Below are 20,739 nucleotides of genomic sequence, written 5' to 3' on the forward strand. Positions count from 1 at the left end.
TCAGTTTTTTGTAGAACAAAGTTGTCGATTTTCCGTTTTCCAACTGGTGGTCAGGACAGAGTATCGCCTCTGGAATCTTCCCTATACAAACCTCGTCCAAACAGAATACATGGAATTAAAGATAGATTCCCAGAGAACATTTCCTCATACCAGGAATGTTCAATTTCAGTTTTTTGTAGAACAAAGTTGTCGATTTTCCGTTTTCCAACTGGTGGTCAGGACAGAAAATTGCCTGTGGAATCTTCCCTATACAAACCTCGTCCAAACTGAATACATGGAATTAAAGATAGAGTCCCAGAGAACATTTCCTCATACCAGGAATGTTCAATTTCAGTTTTTTGTAGAACAAAGTTGTCGATTTGCCGTTTTCCAACTGGAGGTCAGGACAGAGTATCGCCTCTGGAATCTTCCCTATACAAACCTCGTCCAAACTGAATGCATGGAATTAAAGACAGAGTCCCAGAGAACATTTCCTCATACCAGGAATGTTCAATTTCAGTTTTTTGTAGAACAAAGTTGTCGATTTTCCGTTTTCCAACTGGAGGTCAGGACAGAGTATCGCCTCTGGAATCTTCCCTATACAAACCTCGTCCAAACTGAATACATGGAATTAAAGACAGAGTCCCAGAGAACATTTCCCTATACCAGGAATGTTCAATTACAGTTTTTTGTAGAACAAAGTTGTCGATTTTCCGTTTTCCAACTGGAGGTCAGGAAAACTGGAATCTTCCCTCTACAAACCTCGTCCAAACTGAATACATGGAATTAAAGATAGAGTCCCAGAGAACGTTTCCTTATACTAGGAATGTTCAATTTCAGTTTTTTGTAGAACAAAGTTGTCGATTTTCCGTTTTCCAACTGGTGGTCAGGACAGAAAATTTCCCGTGGAATCTTCCCTATACAAACCTCGTCCAAACTGAATACATGGAATTGAAGATAGAGTCCAAGAGAACATTTCCTCATACCAGGAATGTTCAATTTCAGTTTTTTGTAGAACAAAGTTGTCGATTTTCCGTTATCCAACTGGTGGTCAGGACAGAAAATTGCTTGTGGAATCTTCCCTATACAAACCTCGTCAAAACTGAATACATGGAATTAAAGATAGAGTCCCAGAGAACATTTCCTCATACCAGGAATGTTCAATTTCAGTTTTTTGTAGAACAAAGTTGTCGATTTTCCGTTTTCCAACTGGTTGTCAGGACAGAGTATCGCCTCTGGAATCTTCCCTATACAAACCTCGCCCAAACTGAATACATGGAATTAAAGATAGAGTCCCAGAGAACATTTCCTCATACCAGGAATGTTCAATTTCAGTTTTTTGTAGAACAATGATGTCGATTTTCCGTTTTCCAACTGGTGGTCAGGACAGAAAATTGCCTGTGGAATCTTCCCTATACAAACCTCGTCCAAACTGAATACATGGAATTAAAGATAGAGTCCCAGAAAACATTTCCTCATATTAGGAATGTTTAATGTCAGTTTTTTGTAGAACAAAGTTGTCGATTTTCCGTTTTCCAACTGGTGGTCAGGACAGAGTATCGCCTTTGGAATCTTCCCTATACAAACCTCGTCCAAACTGAATACATGGAATTAAAGATAGAGTCCCAGAGAACATTTCCTCATACTAGGAATGTTCAATTTCAGTTTTTAGTAGAACAAAGTTGTCGATTTTCCGTTTTCCAACTGGTGGTCAGGACAGAAAATTGCCTGTGGAATCTTCCCTATACAAACCTCGTCCAAACTGAATACATGGAATTAAAGATAGAGTCCCAGAGAACATTTCCTCATACCAGGAATGTTCAATTTCAGTTTTTTGTAGAACAAAGTTGTCTATTTTCCGTTTGCCAACTGGAGGTCAGGAAAACTGGAATCTTCCCTATACAAACCTCGTCCAAACTGAATACATGGAATTAAAGATAGAGTCCCAGAGAACGTTTCCTTATACTAGGAATGTTCAATTTCAGTTTTTTGTAGAACAAAGTTGTCGATTTTCCGTTTTCCAACTGGTGGTCAGGACAGAGTATCGCCTTTGGAATCTTCCCTATACAAACCTCGTCCAAACTGAATACATGGAATTAAAGATAGAGTCCCATTTCCTCATACTAGGAATGTTCAATTTCAGTTTTTTGTAGAACAAAGTTGTCGATTTTCCGTTTTCCAACTGGAGGTCAGGACAGAGTATCGCCGCTGCAATCTTCCCTATACAAACCTCATCTAAAATGATATTACTAAAATCAACTCAATTCTAAACCACACTGTGTGTCATATACAAACAAAATTAAAATTTACCTGCGCCTAAAAGTAGACTGGTAATTTTTATCAATTAATTTTAACGGCGTTAAATAAAACGGAAATAAAAACGTTACACTTTAAATGATGGTCGTGTGAACGCACTTCGTATATATACTCTTCAAAACTTTAATATATTCAATCCTGCACTCTGTGTCAGAAAAAACTGTGCAATCGTTTGCAGATAGTCTTTTTCAAATCAAATTAAAAACGATCCTTTGTTGTTACTTTTTAACTTAAAATATAAAAAAAACTTATTACTCAATATGCAAGGACAAAACGATGCTGACGTTACTCGAGATAATCTAAATATTGATAACGACATGATTACTTGTGACCCCAGGGCTCCTAAGAGAGATAGAGAAAGTCTTTATCTACGTACACTTGGAAACACCTCAAAAACACCTCGGCTTGCTGATTCTCCTCTGAGAATAATGCAGATCCTCGATGATCGTATCGAAAAGCTTAGCGAACGTCTCCTTGAAAAGTTTAAATCTATGTTAAAAGAGACTGAGGATCGTATCTTGCACGAGTTTGATAAAAAAATATGCGAGCTTAGATCAGATCTTAACGACGTCAATGATCGTGTAATTCGCCTTGAAAATATGTCAGATGAAGTTGCACCTTTAAAATCTGATATTGACAGTCTCAGAATGGACATGTTAAGGCAAGAAAACTCAACTGTGGCCTGTGAAATTCGAATCAACGGCATTCCTTTTCAAAACAACGAAAACTTGCTCGAGTTGTTCAACGACATCTGCACTTCCACTGGCACTGAATCACCCTGCATCAAATCTATCCACCGCCTTAAAAACCGCAACAACACAAAGAAGGCCAATTCCCCTGATGGTGTAATAATTGTGAAGTTTATGTCACCGTATGACAAAAACTTCTTTCTCAAGTCCATAGCCGGTTATAAGAAGCAGAATAATAACAAACTGACACTAAACTCCATAGGATTCAGATCCAGTTCCCTATATTACATAAACGAAAACCTCTCTAACACTAATTATATATTCCTGCAAGACGCGATCCATTTGAAGAAGAAAGGTCTAATTCAAGCTGCGTATACTTTTCGTGGGCTGGTCTATATCAAGCGTCTTAATAGCAATGAACCAATTTGCATTTTTCACGCTAAAATTCTTGATGAGTTTCGTACTTCGGGACAGGGTTATGGAGCGGAATAACACAGCTGTTTACCATGTAATCAATCAACTATTCCTGCGTAACAACACAATTTCCACTTGCATTATTACACTTTTTTTAAAATGTTTCTTTTTTTACTTACTTATGATGTTAAATAGGTTTTCATTTTTCATAAAATGTTTAATACCATACATACGCGCTGCTGTTGCTATAATTTTGTTCATATATATACCTTTCTATGGTCCAAACGGGTAACTATCATAGAGATTCCAAAGACGTAACCAAAAATCTGGTAAAAATCTTAGCCAAACAAAGAGAGGGTTTGAACATATGTCATATTAATTCCCAAAGCTTGATGAACAAACTCGATGAATTCAAATATATATTTGGAAAATCTGACATTGACATAATTTGCCTCTCAGAAACCTGGCTAAATTCTTCAATTTTGGATAGCTTAATCAATTTGAATGATTACACTCTATTTAGATCTGACAGAGAACGACGTGGCGGAGGTGTCGCTATTTATGCGAAGAACACATTGAAAGCCAGACTTCGTTTGAGATCAGCCACTGGTGATAGTATAGAACATATATTTGTTGAGTTATCCAACGGAACGAATAAAATTTTAATTGGGTGCATTTACCGACCAAACAACACAATAGATTTAAATCAGATTCAAGACACGTTGGAAATCGCAAGTTTGGGCTATGAGGACGTCATTATTACTGGGGACTTCAACTCAAATATACTCGTAGACTCGTCTTTGGTAGATAATATGCAAACACTGGGACTTTTCCCTGTAAACAACACAAACCCCACTCATTTTACATCAACAACTTCCACACTTTTAGATTTGTTCTTTGTTAACAACATCACAAACATTTTACTCTACGACCAGATCTCTGCCCCTTGTTTTTCTAAACACGACCTCATTTTTCTCTCTTACAAGTTTTATGTCCCGAAAGAAGAGGTTATTTTTTCATATCGGGATTTTAAAAACTTAAGTCTTGCAAATCTTTCCTATGAAATGTCCCAAATTAACTGGAATGAACTCTATACTTTTACATCTGTAGATCAACAAGTTGCATTTCTCCAAGACAATATTATGAATCTTTATAATGCAACAGTCCCTTTAAAAGTAAAGAAATCAACCTCAAAAACAAAACCTTGGTTTAATACCAGAATAAAAATGTTAATAAATGAAAGGGATATGGCTTACTCTAGATGGAAGCGATTCCGAATCCCTGATCTATACGAGGAATTTCGTAATGCAAGAAGAGAGGTCAATAGGTCTATTAATGCTGCAAAACGGGAATATTATTCATCCAAATTCAGTTCCGCTGTAAATTCTAAAAGTAAATGGAAAATAATACAGGACCTTGGAATTGGGAAATCTAAATCATCTGCAAAGTATCAAGGAGACTTAGATGAACTTAATAAATCATTTGTAGACATACCCACTATACATACTGATTCTTCTTTTTACGAAAATATAATTGAACAAATAGACTCCAATGATGATGGCTCCGATTTTGAATTCAGATGTGTCTCCCAAGTCGAAGTTCTGAATTGTTTCTCTCATGTGAAATCCAACGCTGTTGGCATTGATGGCATTGATCCAAAATTTATTCGAATTTTGCTTCCTCAACTTTTACCCTTTTTCACACATCTTTTCAATTGCATTTTAATGTCAAGCGTCTATCCAACTATCTGGAAGCACTCAAAAATTATTCCCATCCCCAAGTCAAATTTAGAATATCGCCCCATTGCGATTCTATGCTTTTTATCAAAAGTTTTCGAAAAAATTTTACATCTTCAAATGTCCGAATACCTCTCTGACAAATCCTTGTTATCCGATATGCAATACGGGTTTCGCCCCACTCGCTCGATCACTCCAAAGCGTTTGATTCTGTCAATCATTCTTTTTTATGTATGAAGCTTAGACGTTTTTTCAATTTCTCGAGCAGTGCATCAAACCTAATAATGTCCTATCTGCATAAACGGTACCAGTCTGTAAACGTTGAAGATACAATATCAAAACCTTTACTAGTTTTACAGGGAGTGCCGCAGGGCTCAATTATAGGACCGCTGCTATTTTCATTGTACGCTAACGATTTACCCTCTCAATTAATCCACAGTAATATTGTCATGTACGCGGATGATGTCCAAATATTTCTGAGTGATTCTGTTGAAAATGTTAGCAATTGCATTACTAAACTTAATGAAGATCTTTCCAAAGTATTCAACTGGGCAACTGCAAACGGATTACTCTTAAACCCTCAAAAATCCAAGTGTTTAGTAATTCATAAGAAAAATAGACTTATTTTACAAGAGCCTGATATCTTCATTAACCAGGAGAAAATTGCCGTTGTTACTAGCGCGAAAAACCTTGGTGTTGTTTTTAACAGCTCGCTTACTTGGACGAATCATGTAAATGTTGCTGTTGGACTAACATACGCAAAGCTGCGCACACTATGGGCTACACACTCTTTCACTCCATTTAATATCCGATTGCTTTTAGCTAAAACTTATTTAATTCCAGGACTTATCTATGGCTGCGAGCTATTTGCCAACTGTGATTCATTAAGTCAACGCAAAATAAACGTTGCATTCAACAATATTACACGTTACGTTTACGGCTTAAAAAAATCACAACACGTTTCGTCGCTTGCCAACTCAATTTATGGCTGCACCTTTAGCAGATATCTCGGAATTAGGTCGCTAATATTTTTGCACAAAATTATTAATAAGCAAAAACCGAAGAATCTCTTTGACAAACTAACATTTGCCCGGTCTAATAGAGGAAAAATATTAAAACCCCTCAGAAGGCGGAGTTCAGGTTTGGAATGTCACTTTTATATTTATACAATACGTCTTTGGAATACTCTACCACATGAGATTCAAAGCACCAGCAACGCGTTTGTTTTTAAAAAAATGATCTTTAGTTTATTCCACAGTTAAATAATTGCATTTTATATGAGTTTGTCCATTTTGTATAACTTTTTCTTTTTACAGATTTTAAAATGTACTTTACATTCAATTTTTTTTTTTTTTCATTTTTTGTATTTTAAGTTGGATATTTCATAGCATAAATAATCCTGCACTTTAATTATAAGATGTATATCTTGTTGTGTAGGTACTCAATAAATAAATAAATAAATAAAATAAAAATAAATAAACATGGAATTAAAGATAGAGTCCCAGAGAACATTTCCTCATACCAGGAATGTTCAATTTCAGTTTTTTGTAGAACAAAGTTGTCGATTTTCCGTTTTCCAACTGGAGGTCAGGAAAACTGGAATCTTCCCTATACAAACCTCGTCCAAACTGAATACATGGAATTAAAGATAGAGTCCCAGAGAACGTTTCCTTATACTAGGAATGTTCAATTTCAGTTTTTTGTAGAACAAAGTTGTCGATTTTCCGTTTTCCAATTGGAATCTTCCCGTGGAATCTTCCCTATACAAACCTCGTCCAAACTGAATACATGGAATTAAAGATAGAGTCCCAGAGAACGTTTCCTTATACTAGGAATGTTCAATTTCAGTTTTTTGTAGAACAAAGTTGTCGATTTTCCGTTTTCCAACTGGTTGTCAGGACAGAGTATCGCCTCTGGAATCTTCCCTATACAAACCTCGTCCAAACTGAATACATGGAATTAAAGATAGAGTCCACGAGAACATTTCCTCGTACCAGGAATGTTCAATTTCAGTTTCATGTAGAACAAAGTTGTCGATTTTCCGTTATCCAACTGGTGGTCAGGACAGAAAATTGCCTGTGGAATCTTCCCTATACAAACCTCGTCCAAACTGAATACATGGAATTAAAGATAGAGTCCCAGAGAACATTTCCTCATACTAGGAATGTTCAATTTCAGTTTTGTGTAGAACAAAGTTGTCGATTTTCCGTTTTCCAACTGGTGGTCAGGACAGAAAATTGCCTGTGGAATCTGCCCTATACAAACCTCGTCCAAACTGAATACATGGAATTAAAGATAGAGTCCCAGAGAACATTTCCTCATACTAGGAATGTTCAATTTCAGTTTTTTGTAGAACAAAGTTGTCGATTTGCCGTTTTCCAACTGGAGGTCAGGACAGAGTATCGCCTCTGGAATCTTCCCTATACAAACCTCGTCCAAACTGAATGTATGGAATTAAAGACAGAGTCCCAGAGAACATTTCCTCATACCAGGAATGTTCAATTTCAGTTTTTTGTAGAACAAAGTTGTCGATTTTCCGTTTTCCAACTGGAGGTCAGGACAGAGTATCGCCTCTGGAATCTTCCCTATACAAACCTCGTCCAAACTGAATACATGGAATTAAAGACAGAGTCCCAGAGAACATTTCCCTATACCAGGAATGTTCAATTACAGTTTTTTGTAGAACAAAGTTGTCGATTTTCCGTTTTCCAACTGGAGGTCAGGAAAACTGGAATCTTCCCTCTACAAACCTCGTCCAAACTGAATACATGGAATTAAAGATAGAGTCCCAGAGAACGTTTCCTTATACTAGGAATGTTCAATTTCAGTTTTTTGTAGAACAAAGTTGTCGATTTTCCGTTTTCCAACTGGTGGTCAGGACAGAAAATTTCCCGTGGAATCTTCCCTATACAAACCTCGTCCAAACTGAATACATGGAATTGAAGATAGAGTCCAAGAGAACATTTCCTCATACCAGGAATGTTCAATTTCAGTTTTTTGTAGAACAAAGTTGTCGATTTTCCGTTATCCAACTGGTGGTCAGGACAGAAAATTGCTTGTGGAATCTTCCCTATACAAACCTCGTCAAAACTGAATACATGGAATTAAAGATAGAGTCCCAGAGAACATTTCCTCATACCAGGAATGTTCAATTTCAGTTTTTTGTAGAACAAAGTTGTCGATTTTCCGTTTTCCAACTGGTTGTCAGGACAGAGTATCGCCTCTGGAATCTTCCCTATACAAACCTCGCCCAAACTGAATACATGGAATTAAAGATAGAGTCCCAGAGAACATTTCCTCATACCAGGAATGTTCAATTTCAGTTTTTTGTAGAACAATGATGTCGATTTTCCGTTTTCCAACTGGTGGTCAGGACAGAAAATTGCCTGTGGAATCTTCCCTATACAAACCTCGTCCAAACTGAATACATGGAATTAAAGATAGAGTCCCAGAAAACATTTCCTCATATTAGGAATGTTTAATGTCAGTTTTTTGTAGAACAAAGTTGTCGATTTTCCGTTTTCCAACTGGTGGTCAGGACAGAGTATCGCCTTTGGAATCTTCCCTATACAAACCTCGTCCAAACTGAATACATGGAATTAAAGATAGAGTCCCAGAGAACATTTCCTCATACTAGGAATGTTCAATTTCAGTTTTTAGTAGAACAAAGTTGTCGATTTTCCGTTTTCCAACTGGTGGTCAGGACAGAAAATTGCCTGTGGAATCTTCCCTATACAAACCTCGTCCAAACTGAATACATGGAATTAAAGATAGAGTCCCAGAGAACATTTCCTCATACCAGGAATGTTCAATTTCAGTTTTTTGTAGAACAAAGTTGTCTATTTTCCGTTTGCCAACTGGAGGTCAGGAAAACTGGAATCTTCCCTATACAAACCTCGTCCAAACTGAATACATGGAATTAAAGATAGAGTCCCAGAGAACGTTTCCTTATACTAGGAATGTTCAATTTCAGTTTTTTGTAGAACAAAGTTGTCGATTTTCCGTTTTCCAACTGGTGGTCAGGACAGAGTATCGCCTTTGGAATCTTCCCTATACAAACCTCGTCCAAACTGAATACATGGAATTAAAGATAGAGTCCCAGAGAACATTTCCTCATACTAGGAATGTTCAATTTCAGTTTTTTGTAGAACAAAGTTGTCGATTTTCCGTTTTCCAACTGGAGGTCAGGACAGAGTATCGCCGCTGCAATCTTCCCTATACAAACCTCATCCAAAATGAATACATGGAATTAAAGATAGAGTCCCAGAGAACATTTCCTCATACCAGGAATGTTCAATTTCAGTTTTTTGTAGAACAAAGTTGTCGATTTTCCGTTTTCCAACTGGAGGTCAGGAAAACTGGAATCTTCCCTATACAAACCTCGTCCAAACTGAATACATGGAATTAAAGATAGAGTCCCAGAGAACGTTTCCTTATACTAGGAATGTTCAATTTCAGTTTTTTGTAGAACAAAGTTGTCGATTTTCCGTTTTCCAATTGGAATCTTCCCGTGGAATCTTCCCTATACAAACCTCGTCCAAACTGAATACATGGAATTAAAGATAGAGTCCCAGAGAACGTTTCCTTATACTAGGAATGTTCAATTTCAGTTTTTTGTAGAACAAAGTTGTCGATTTTCCGTTTTCCAACTGGTTGTCAGGACAGAGTATCGCCTCTGGAATCTTCCCTATACAAACCTCGTCCAAACTGAATACATGGAATTAAAGATAGAGTCCACGAGAACATTTCCTCATACCAGGAATGTTCAATTTCAGTTTCATGTAGAACAAAGTTGTCGATTTTCCGTTATCTAACTGGTGGTCAGGACAGAAAATTGCCTGTGGAATCTTCCCTATACAAACCTCGTCCAAACTGAATACATGGAATTAAAGATAGAGTCCCAGAAAACATTTCCTCATACTAGGAATGTTCAATTTCAGTTTTTTTGTAGAACAAAGTTGTCGATTTTCCGTTTTCCAACTGGTTGTCAGGACAGAGTATCGCCTCTGGAATCTTCCCTATACAAACCTCGTCAAAACTGAATACATGAAATTAAAGATAGAGTCCCAGAGAACATTTCCTCATACTAGGAATGTTCAATTTCAGTTTTGTGTAGAACAAAGTTGTCGATTTTCCGTTTTCCAACTGGTGGTCAGGACTGAAAATTGCCTGTGGAATCTGCCCTATACAAACCTCGTCCAAACTGAATACATGGAATTAAAGATAGAGTCCCAGAGAACATTTCCTCATACTAGGAATGTTCAATTTCAGTTTTTTGTAGAACAAAGTTGTCGATTTTCCGTTTTCCAACTGGTGGTCAGGACAGAGTATCGCCTCTGGAATCTTCCCTATACAAACCTCGTCCAAAATGAATACATGGAATTAAAGATGGAGTCCCAGAGAACATTTCCTCATACTAGGAATCTTCAATTTCAGTTTTTTGTAGAACAAAGTTGTCGATTTTCCGTTTTCCAACTGGTGGTCAGGACAGAGTATCGCCTCTGGAATCTTCCCTATACAAACCTCGTCCAAACAGAATACATGGAATTAAAGATAGATTCCCAGAGAACATTTCCTCATACCAGGAATGTTCAATTTCAGTTTTTTGTAGAACAAAGTTGTCGATTTTCCGTTTTCCAACTGGTGGTCAGGACAGAAAATTGCCTGTGGAATCTTCCCTATACAAACCTCGTCCAAACTGAATACATGGAATTAAAGATAGAGTCCCAGAGAACATTTCCTCATACCAGGAATGTTCAATTTCAGTTTTTTGTAGAACAAAGTTGTCGATTTGCCGTTTTCCAACTGGAGGTCAGGACAGAGTATCGCCTCTGGAATCTTCCCTATACAAACCTCGTCCAAACTGAATACATGGAATTAAAGATAGAGTCCCAGAGAACATTTCCTCATACCAGGAATGTTCAATTTCAGTTTTTTGTAGAGCAAAGTTGTCGATTTTCCGTTTTCCAACTGGAGGTCAGGACAGAGTATCGCCTCAGGAATCTTCCCTATACAAACCTCGTCCAAACTGAATACATGGAATTAAAGACAGAGTCCCAGAGAACATTTCCTTATACCAGGAATGTTCAATTTCAGTTTTTTGTAGAACAAAGTTGTCGATTTTCCGTTTTCCAACTGGAGGTCAGGAAAACTGGAATCTTCCCTATACAAACCTCGTCCAAACTGAATACATGGAATTAAAGATAGAGTCCCAGAGAACGTTTTCTTATACTAGGAATGTTCAATTTCAGTTTTTTGTAGAACAAAGTTGTCGATTTTCCGTTTTCCAACTGGTGGTCAGGACAGAAAATTTCCCGTGGAATCTTCCCTATACAAACCTCGTCCAAACTGAATACATGGAATTAAAGATAGAGTCCAAGAGAACATTTCCTCATACCAGGAATGTTCAATTTCAGTTTTTTGTAGAACAAAGTTGTCGATTTTCCGTTATCCAACTGGTGGTCAGGACAGAAAATTGCTTGTGGAATCTTCCCTATACAAACCTTGTCAAAACTGAATACATGGAATTAAAGATAGAGTCCCAGAGAACATTTCCTCATACCAGGAATGTTAAATTTCAGTTTTTTGTAGAACAAAGTTGTCGATTTTCCGTTTTCCAACTGGTTGTCAGGACAGAGTATCGCCTCTGGAATCTTCCCTATACAAACCTCGTCCAAACTGAATACATGGAATTAAAGATAGAGTCCCAGAGAACATTTCCTCATACCAGGAATGTTCAATTTCAGTTTTTTGTAGAACAAAGCTGTCGATTTTCCGTTTTCCAACTGGTGGTCAGGACAGAAAATTGCCTGTGGAATCTTCCCTATACAAACCTCGTCCAAACTGAATACATGGAATTAAAGATAGAGTCCCAGAAAACATTTCCTCATACTAGGAATGTTTAATGTCAGTTTTTTGTAGAACAAAGTTGTCGATTTTCCGTTTTCCAACTGGTGGTCAGGACAGAGTATCGCCTTTGGAATCTTCCCTATACAAACCTCGTCCAAACTGAATACATGGAATTAAAGATAGAGTCCCAGAGAACATTTCCTCATACTAGGAATGTTCAATTTCAGTTTTTAGTAGAACAAAGTTGTCGATTTTCCGTTTTCCAACTGGTGGTCAGGACAGAAAATTGCCTGTGGAATCTTCCCTTTACAAACCTCGTCCAAACTGAATACATGGAATTAAAGATAGAGTCCCAGAGAACATTTCCTCATACCAGGAATGTTCAATTTCAGTTTTTTGTAGAACAAAGTTGTCGATTTTCCGTTTTCCAACTGGAGGTCAGGAAAACTGGAATCTTCCCTATACAAACCTCGTCCAAACTGAACACATGGAATTAAAGATAGAGTCCCAGAGAACGTTTCCTTATACTAGGAATGTTCAACTTCAGTTTTTTGTAGAACAAAGTTGTCGATTTTCCGTTTTCCAACTGGTGGTCAGTACAGAGTATCGCCTTTGGAATCTTCCCTATACAAACCTCGTCCAAACTGAATACATGGAATTAAAGATAGAGTCCCAGAGAACATTTCCTCATACTAGGAATGTTCAATTTAAGTTTTTAGTAGAACAAAGTTGTCGATTTTCCGTTTTCCAACTGGTGGTCAGGACAGAAAATTGCCTGTGGAATCTTCCCTTTACAAACCTCGTCCAAACTGAATACATGGAATTAAAGATAGAGTCCCAGAGAACATTTCCTCATACCAGGAATGTTCAATTTCAGTTTTTTGTAGAACAAAGTTGTCGATTTTCCGTTTTCCAACTGGAGGTCAGGAAAACTGGAATCTTCCCTATACAAACCTCGTCCAAACTGAACACATGGAATTAAAGATAGAGTCCCAGAGAACGTTTCCTTATACTAGGAATGTTCAACTTCAGTTTTTTGTAGAACAAAGTTGTCGATTTTCCGTTTTCCAACTGGTGGTCAGGACAGAGTATCGCCTCTGGAATCTTCCCTATACAAACCTCGTCAAAACTGAATACATGGAATTAAAGATAGAGTCCCAGAGAACATTTCCTCATACTAGGAATGTTCAATTTCAGTTTTTTGTAGAACAAAGTTGTCGATTTTCCGTTTTCCAACTGGTGGTCAGGACAGAAAATTGCCCGTGGAATCTTCCCTATACAAACCTCGTCCAAACTGAATACATGGAATTAAATATAGAGTCCCAGAGAACATTTCCTCATACTAGGAATGTTCAATTTCAGTTTTTTGTAGAACAAAGTTGTCGATTTTCCGTTTTCCAACTGGTGGTCAGGACAGAGTATCGCCTCTGGAATCTTCCCTATACAAACCTCGTCCAAAATGAATACATGGAATTAAAGATGGAGTCCCAGAGAACATTTCCTCATACTAGGAATCTTCAATCTCAGTTTTTTGTAGAACAAAGTTGTCGATTTTCCGTTTTCCAACTGGTGGTCAGGACAGAGTATCGCCTCTGGAATCTTCCCTATACAAACCTCGTCCAAACAGAATACATGGAATTAAAGATAGATTCCCAGAGAACATTTCCTCATACCAGGAATGTTCAATTTCAGTTTTTTGTAGAACAAAGTTGTCGATTTTCCGTTTTCCAACTGGTGGTCAGGACAGAAAATTGCCTGTGGAATCTTCCCTATACAAACCTCGTCCAAACTGAATACATGGAATTAAAGATAGAGTCCCAGAGAACATTTCCTCATACCAGGAATGTTCAATTTCAGTTTTTTGTAGAACAAAGTTGTCGATTTGCCGTTTTCCAACTGGAGGTCAGGACAGAGTATCGCCTCTGGAATCTTCCCTATACAAACCTCGTCCAAACTGAATACATGGAATTAAAGATAGAGTCCCAGAGAACATTTCCTCATACCAGGAATGTTCAATTTCAGTTTTTTGTAGAACAAAGTTGTCGATTTTCCGTTTTCCAACTGGAGGTCAGGTCAGAGTATCGCCTCTGGAATCTTCCCTATACAAACCTCGTCCAAACTGAATACATGGAATTAAAGATAGAGTCCCAGAGAACATTTCCTCATACCAGGAATGTTCAATTTCAGTTTTTTGTAGAACAAAGCTGTCGATTTTCCGTTTTCCAACTGGTGGTCAGGACAGAAAATTGCCTGTGGAATCTTCCCTATACAAACCTCGTCCAAACTGAATACATGGAATTAAAGATAGAGTCCCAGAAAACATTTCCTCATACTAGGAATGTTTAATGTCAGTTTTTTTGTAGAACAAAGTTGTCGATTTTCCGTTTTCCAACTGGTGGTCAGGACAGAAAATTGCCTGTGGAATCTTCCCTATACAAACCTCGTCCAAACTGAATACATGGAATTAAAGATAGAGTCCCAGAGAACATTTCCTCATACTAGGAATGTTCAATTTCAGTTTTTAGTAGAACAAAGTTGTCGATTTTCCGTTTTCCAACTGGTGGTCAGGACAGAAAATTGCCTGTGGAATCTTCCCTTTACAAACCTCGTCCAAACTGAATACATGGAATTAAAGATAGAGTCCCAGAGAACATTTCCTCATACCAGGAATGTTCAATTTCAGTTTTTTGTAGAACAAAGTTGTCGATTTTCCGTTTTCCAACTGGAGGTCAGGAAAACTGGAATCTTCCCTATACAAACCTCGTCCAAACTAAATACATGGAATTAAAGATAGAGTCCCAGAGAACGTTTCCTTATACTAGGAATGTTCAATTTCAGTTTTTTGTAGAACAAAGTTGTCGATTTTCCGTTTTCCAACTGGTTTTCAGGACAGAGTATCGCCTTTGGAATCTTCCCTATACAAACCTCGTCCAAACTGAATACATGGAATTAAAGATAGAGTCCCAGAGAACATTTCCTCATACTAGGAATGTTCAATTTCAGTTTTTTGTAGAACAAAGTTGTCGATTTTCCGTTTTCCAACTGGAGGTCAGGACAGAGTATCGCCCCTGCAATCTTCCCTATACAAACCTCATCCAAAATGAATACATGGAATTAAAGATAGAGTCCCAGAGAACATTTCCTCATACCAGGAATGTTCAACTTCAGTTTTTTTGTAGAACAAAGTTGTCGATTTTCCGTTTTCCAACTGGAGGTCAGGAAAACTGGAATCTTCCCTATACAAACCTCGTCCAAACTGAATACATGGAATTAAAGATAGAGTCCCAGAGAACGTTTCCTTATACTAGGAATGTTCAATTTCAGTTTTTTGTAGAACAAAGTTGTCGATTTTCCGTTTTCCAATTGGTGGTCAGGACAGAAAATTGCCCGTGGAATCTTCCCTATACAAACCTCGTCCAAACTGAATACATGGAATTAAAGATAGAGTCCCAGAGAACGTTTCCTTATACTAGGAATGTTCAATTTCAGTTTTTTGTAGAACAAAGTTGTCGATTTTCCGTTTTCCAACTGGTGGTCAGGACAGAAAATTTCCCGTGGAATCTTCCCTATACAAACCTCGTCCAAACTGAATACATGGAATTAAAGATAGAGTCCCAGAGAAAGTTTCCTTATACTAGGAATGTTCAATTTCAGTTTTTTTGTAGAACAAAGTTGTCGATTTTCCGTTTTCCAACTGGTGGTCAGGACAGAGTATCGCCTTTGGAATCTTCCCTATACAAACCTCGTCCAAGCTGAATACATGGAATTAAAGATAGAGTCCCAGAGAACATTTCCTCATACTAGGAATGTTCAATTTCAGTTTTTTGTAGAACAAAGTTGTCGATTTTCCGTTTTCCAACTGGAGGTCAGGACAGAGTATCGCCCCTGCAATCTTCCCTATACAAACCTCATCCAAAATGAATACATGGAATTAAAGATAGAGTCCCAGAAAACATTACCTCATACCAGGAATGTTCAATTTCAGTTTTTTGTAGAACAAAGTTGTCGATTTTCCGTTTTCCAACTGGAGGTCAGGAAAACTGGAATCTTCCCTATACAAACCTCGTCCAAACTGAATACATGGAATTAAAGATAGAGTCCCAGAGAACGTTTCCTTATACTAGGAATGTTCAATTTCAGTTTTTTGTAGAACAAAGTTGTCGATTTTCCGTTTTCCAATTGGTGGTCAGGACAGAAAATTGCCCGTGGAATCTTCCCTATACAAACCTCGTCCAAACTGAATACATGGAATTAAAGATAGAGTCCAAGAGAACATTTCCTCATACCAGGAATGTTCAATTTCAGTTTTTTGTAGAACAAAGTTGTCGATTTTCCGTTTTCCAACTGGTGGTCAGGACAGAAAATTGCCTGTGGAATCTTCCCTATACAAACCTCGTCAAAACTGAATACATGGAATTAAAGATAGAGTCCCAGAGAACATTTCCTCATACCAGGAATGTTCAATTTCAGTTTTTTGTAAAACAAAGTTGTCGATTTTCCGTTTTCCAACTGGTTGTCAGGACAGAGTATCGCCTCTGGAATCTTCCCTATACAAACCTCGTCCAAACTGAATACATGGAATTAAAGATAGAGTCCCAGAGAACATTTCCTCATACCAGTAATGTTCAATTTCAGTTTTTTGTAGAGTATCGCCTTTGGAATCTTCCCTATACAAACCTCGTCCAAACTGAATACATGGAATTAAAGATAGAGTCCCAGAGAACATTTCCTCATACTAGGAATGTTCAATTTCAGTTTTTTGTTGAACAAAGTTGTCGATTTTCCGTTTTCCAATTGGTGGTCAGGACAGAAAATTGCCTGTGGAATCTTCCCTATACAAACCTCGTCCAAACTGAATACATGGAATTAAAGATAGAGTCCCAGAGAACATTTCCTCATACCAGGAATGTTCAATTTCAGTTTTTTGTAAAACAAAGTTGTCGATTTTCCGTTTTCCAACTGGTTGTCAGGACAGAGTATCGCCTCTGGAATCTTCCCTATACAAACCTCGTCCAAACTGAATACATGGAATTAAAGATAGAGTCCCAGAGAACATTTCCTCATACCAGTAATGTTCAATTTCAGTTTTTTGTAGAGTATCGCCTTTGGAATCTTCCCTATACAAACCTCGTCCAAACTGAATACATGGAATTAAAGATAGAGTCCCAGAGAACATTTCCTCATACCAGGAATGTTCAATTTCAGTTTTTTGTAGAACAAAGTTGTCGATTTTCCGTTTTCCAACTGGAGGTCAGGAAAACTGGAATCTTCCCTATACAAACCTCGTCCAAACTGAATACATGGAATTAAAGACAGAGTCCCAGAGAACGTTTCCTTATACTAGGAATGTTCAATTTCAGTTTTTTGTAGAACAAAGTTGTCGATTTTCCGTTTTCCAACTGGTGGTCAGGACAGAGTATCGCCCCTGCAATCTTCCCTATACAAACCTCATCCAAAATGAATACATGGAATTAAAGATTGAGTCCCAGAGAACATTTCCTCATACCAGGAATGTTCAATTTCAGTTTTTTGTAGAACAAAGTTGTCGATTTTCCGTTTTCCAACTGGTGGTCAGGAAAACTGGAATCTTCCCTATACAAACCTCGTCCAAACTGAATACATGGAATTAAAGATAGAGTCCCAGAGAACGTTTCCTTATACTAGGAATGTTCAATTTCAGTTTTTTGTAGAACAAAGTTGTCGATTTTCCGTTTTCCAATTGGTGGTCAGGACACAAAATTGCCCGTGGAATCTTCCCTATACAAACCTCGTCCAAACTGAATACATGGAATTAAAGATAGAGTCCAAGAGAACATTTCCTCATACCAGGAATGTTCAATTTCAGTTTTTTTGTAGAACAAAGTTGTCGATTTTCCGTTTTCCAACTGGTTGTCAGGACAGAGTATCGCCTCTGGAATCTTCCCTATACAAACCTCGTCCAAACTGAATACATGGAATTAAAGATAGAGTCCCAGAGAACATTTCCTCATACTAGGAATGTTCAATTACAGTTTTTTGTTGAACAAAGTTGTCGATTTTCCGTTTTCCAACTGGTGGTCAGGACAGAAAATTGCCTGTGGAATCTTCCCTATACAAACCTCGTCCAAACTGAATACATGGAATTAAAGATAGAGTCCCAGAGAACATTTCCTTATACCAGGAATGTTCAATTTCAGTTTTTTGTAGAACAAAGTTGTCGATTTTCCGTTTTCCAACTGGAGGTCAGGAAAACTGGAATCTTCCCTATACAAACCTCGTCCAAACTGAATACATGGAATTAAAGACAGAGTCCCAGAGAACGTTTCCTTATACTAGGAATGTTCAATTTCAGTTTTTTGTAGAACAAAGTTGTCGATTTTCCGTTTTCCAACTGGTGGTCAGGACAGAGTATCGCCCCTGCAATCTTCCCTATACAAACCTCATCCAAAATGAATACATGGAATTAAAGATAGAGTCCCAGAGAACATTTCCTCATACCAGGAATGTTCAATTTCAGTTTTTTGTAGAACAAAGTTGTCGATTTTCCGTTTTCCAACTGGTGGTCAGGACAGAGTATCGCCCCTGCAATCTTCCCTATACAAACCTCATCCAAAATGAATACATGGAATTAAAGATAGAGTCCCAGAGAACATTTCCTCATACCAGGAATGTTCAATTTCAGTTTTTTGTAGAACAAAGTTGTCGATTTTCCGTTTTCCAACTGGAGGTCAGGAAAACTGGAATCTTCCCTATACAAACCTCGTCCAAACTGAATACATGGAATTAAAGATATAGTCCCAGAGAACGTTTCCTTATACTAGGAATGTTCAATTTCAGTTTTTTGTAGAACAAAGATGTCGATTTTCCGTTTTCCAATTGGTGGTCAGGACAGAAAATTGCCCGTGGAATCTTCCCTATACAAACCTCGTCCAAACTGAATACATGGAATTAAAGATAGAGTCCAAGAGAACATTCCCTCATACCAGGAATGTTCAATTTCAGTTTTTTGTAGAACAAAGTTGTCGATTTTCCGTTTTCCAACTGGTGATCAGGACAGAAAATTGCCTGTGGAATCTTCCCTATACAAACCTCGTCAAAACTGAATACATGGAATTAAAGATAGAGTCCCAGAGAACATTTCCTCATACCAGTAATGTTCAATTTCAGTTTTTTGTAGAACAAAGCTGTCGATTTTCCGTTTTCCAACTGGTGGTCAGGACAGAAAATTGCCTGTGGAATCTTCCCTATACAAACCTCGTCCAAACTGAATACATGGAATTAAAGATAGAGTCCCAGAAAACATTTCCTCATACTAGGAATGTTCAATTTCAGTTTTTTGTAGAACAAAGTTGTCGATTTTCCGTTTTCCAACTGGTGGTCAGGACAGAGTATCGCCTTTGGAATCTTCCCTATACAAACCTCGTCCAAACTGAATACATGGAATTAAAGATAGGGTCCCAGAGAACATTTCCTCATACTAGGAATGTTCAATTTCAGTTTTTTGTAGAACAAAGTTGTCGATTTTCCGTTTTCCAACTGGTGGTCAGGACAGAAAATTGCCTGTGGAATCTTCCCTATACAAACCTCGTCCAAACTGAATACATGGAATTAAAGATAGTGTCCCAGAGAACATTTCATCATACCAGGAATGTTCAAATTCAGTTTTTTGTAGAACAAAGTTGTCGATTTTCCGTTTTCCAACTGGAGGTCAGGACAGAGTATCGCCTCTGCAATCTTCCCTATACAAACCTCATCCAAAATGAATACATGGAATTAAAGATAGAGTCCCAGAGAACATTTCCTCATACCAGGAATGTTCAATTTCAGTTTTTTGTAGAACAAAGTTGTCGATTTTCCGTTTTCCAACTAGAGGTCAGGAAAACTGGAATCTTCCCTATACAAACCTCGTCCAAACTGAATACATGGAATTAAAGATAGAGTCCCAGAGAACGTTTCCTTATACTAGGAATGTTCAATTTCAGTTTTTTGTAGAACAAAGTTGTCGATTTTCCTTTTTCCAATTGGTGGTCAGGACAGAAAATTGCCTGTGGAATCTTCCCTATACAAACCTCGTCCAAACTGAATACATGGAATTAAAGATAGAGTCCCAGAGAACATTTCCTCATACCAGGAATGTTCAATTTCAGTTTTTTGTAGAACAAAGTTGTCGATTTTCCGTTTTCCAACTGGTGGTCAGGACTGAAAATTGCCTGTGGAATCTTCCCTATACAAACCTCGTCAAAACTGAATACATGGAATTAAAGATAGAGTCCCAGCGAACATTTCCTCATACCAGGAATGTTCAATTTCAGTTTTTTGTAGAACAAAGTTGTCGATTTTCCGTTTTCCAACTGGTGGTCAGGACAGAAAATTGTCTGTGGAATCTTCCCTATACAAACCTCGTCCAAACTGAATACATGGAATTAAAGATAGAGTCCCAGAGAACATTTCCTCATACCAGGAATGTTCAATTTCAGTTTTTTGTAGAACAAAGTTGTCGATTTTCCGTTTTCCAACTGGTGGTCAGGACTGAAAATTGCCTGTGGAATCTTCCCTATACAAACCTCGTCCAAACTGAATACATGGATTTAAAGATAGAGTCCCAGAGAACATTTCCTCATACCAGGAATGTTCAATATCAGTTTTTTGTAGAACAAAGTTGTCGATTTGCCGTTTTCCAACTGGAGGTCAGGACAGAGTATCGCCTCTGGAATCTTCCCTATACAAACCTCGTCCAAACTGAATACATGGAATTAAAGATAGAGTCCCAGAGAACA

This window comes from Musca autumnalis, unplaced genomic scaffold, assembly GCF_047663935.1.
Source record: "Musca autumnalis isolate F117 unplaced genomic scaffold, ASM4766393v1 scaffold_5, whole genome shotgun sequence".
Classification (NCBI taxonomy): Eukaryota; Metazoa; Arthropoda; class Insecta; order Diptera; family Muscidae; genus Musca; species Musca autumnalis.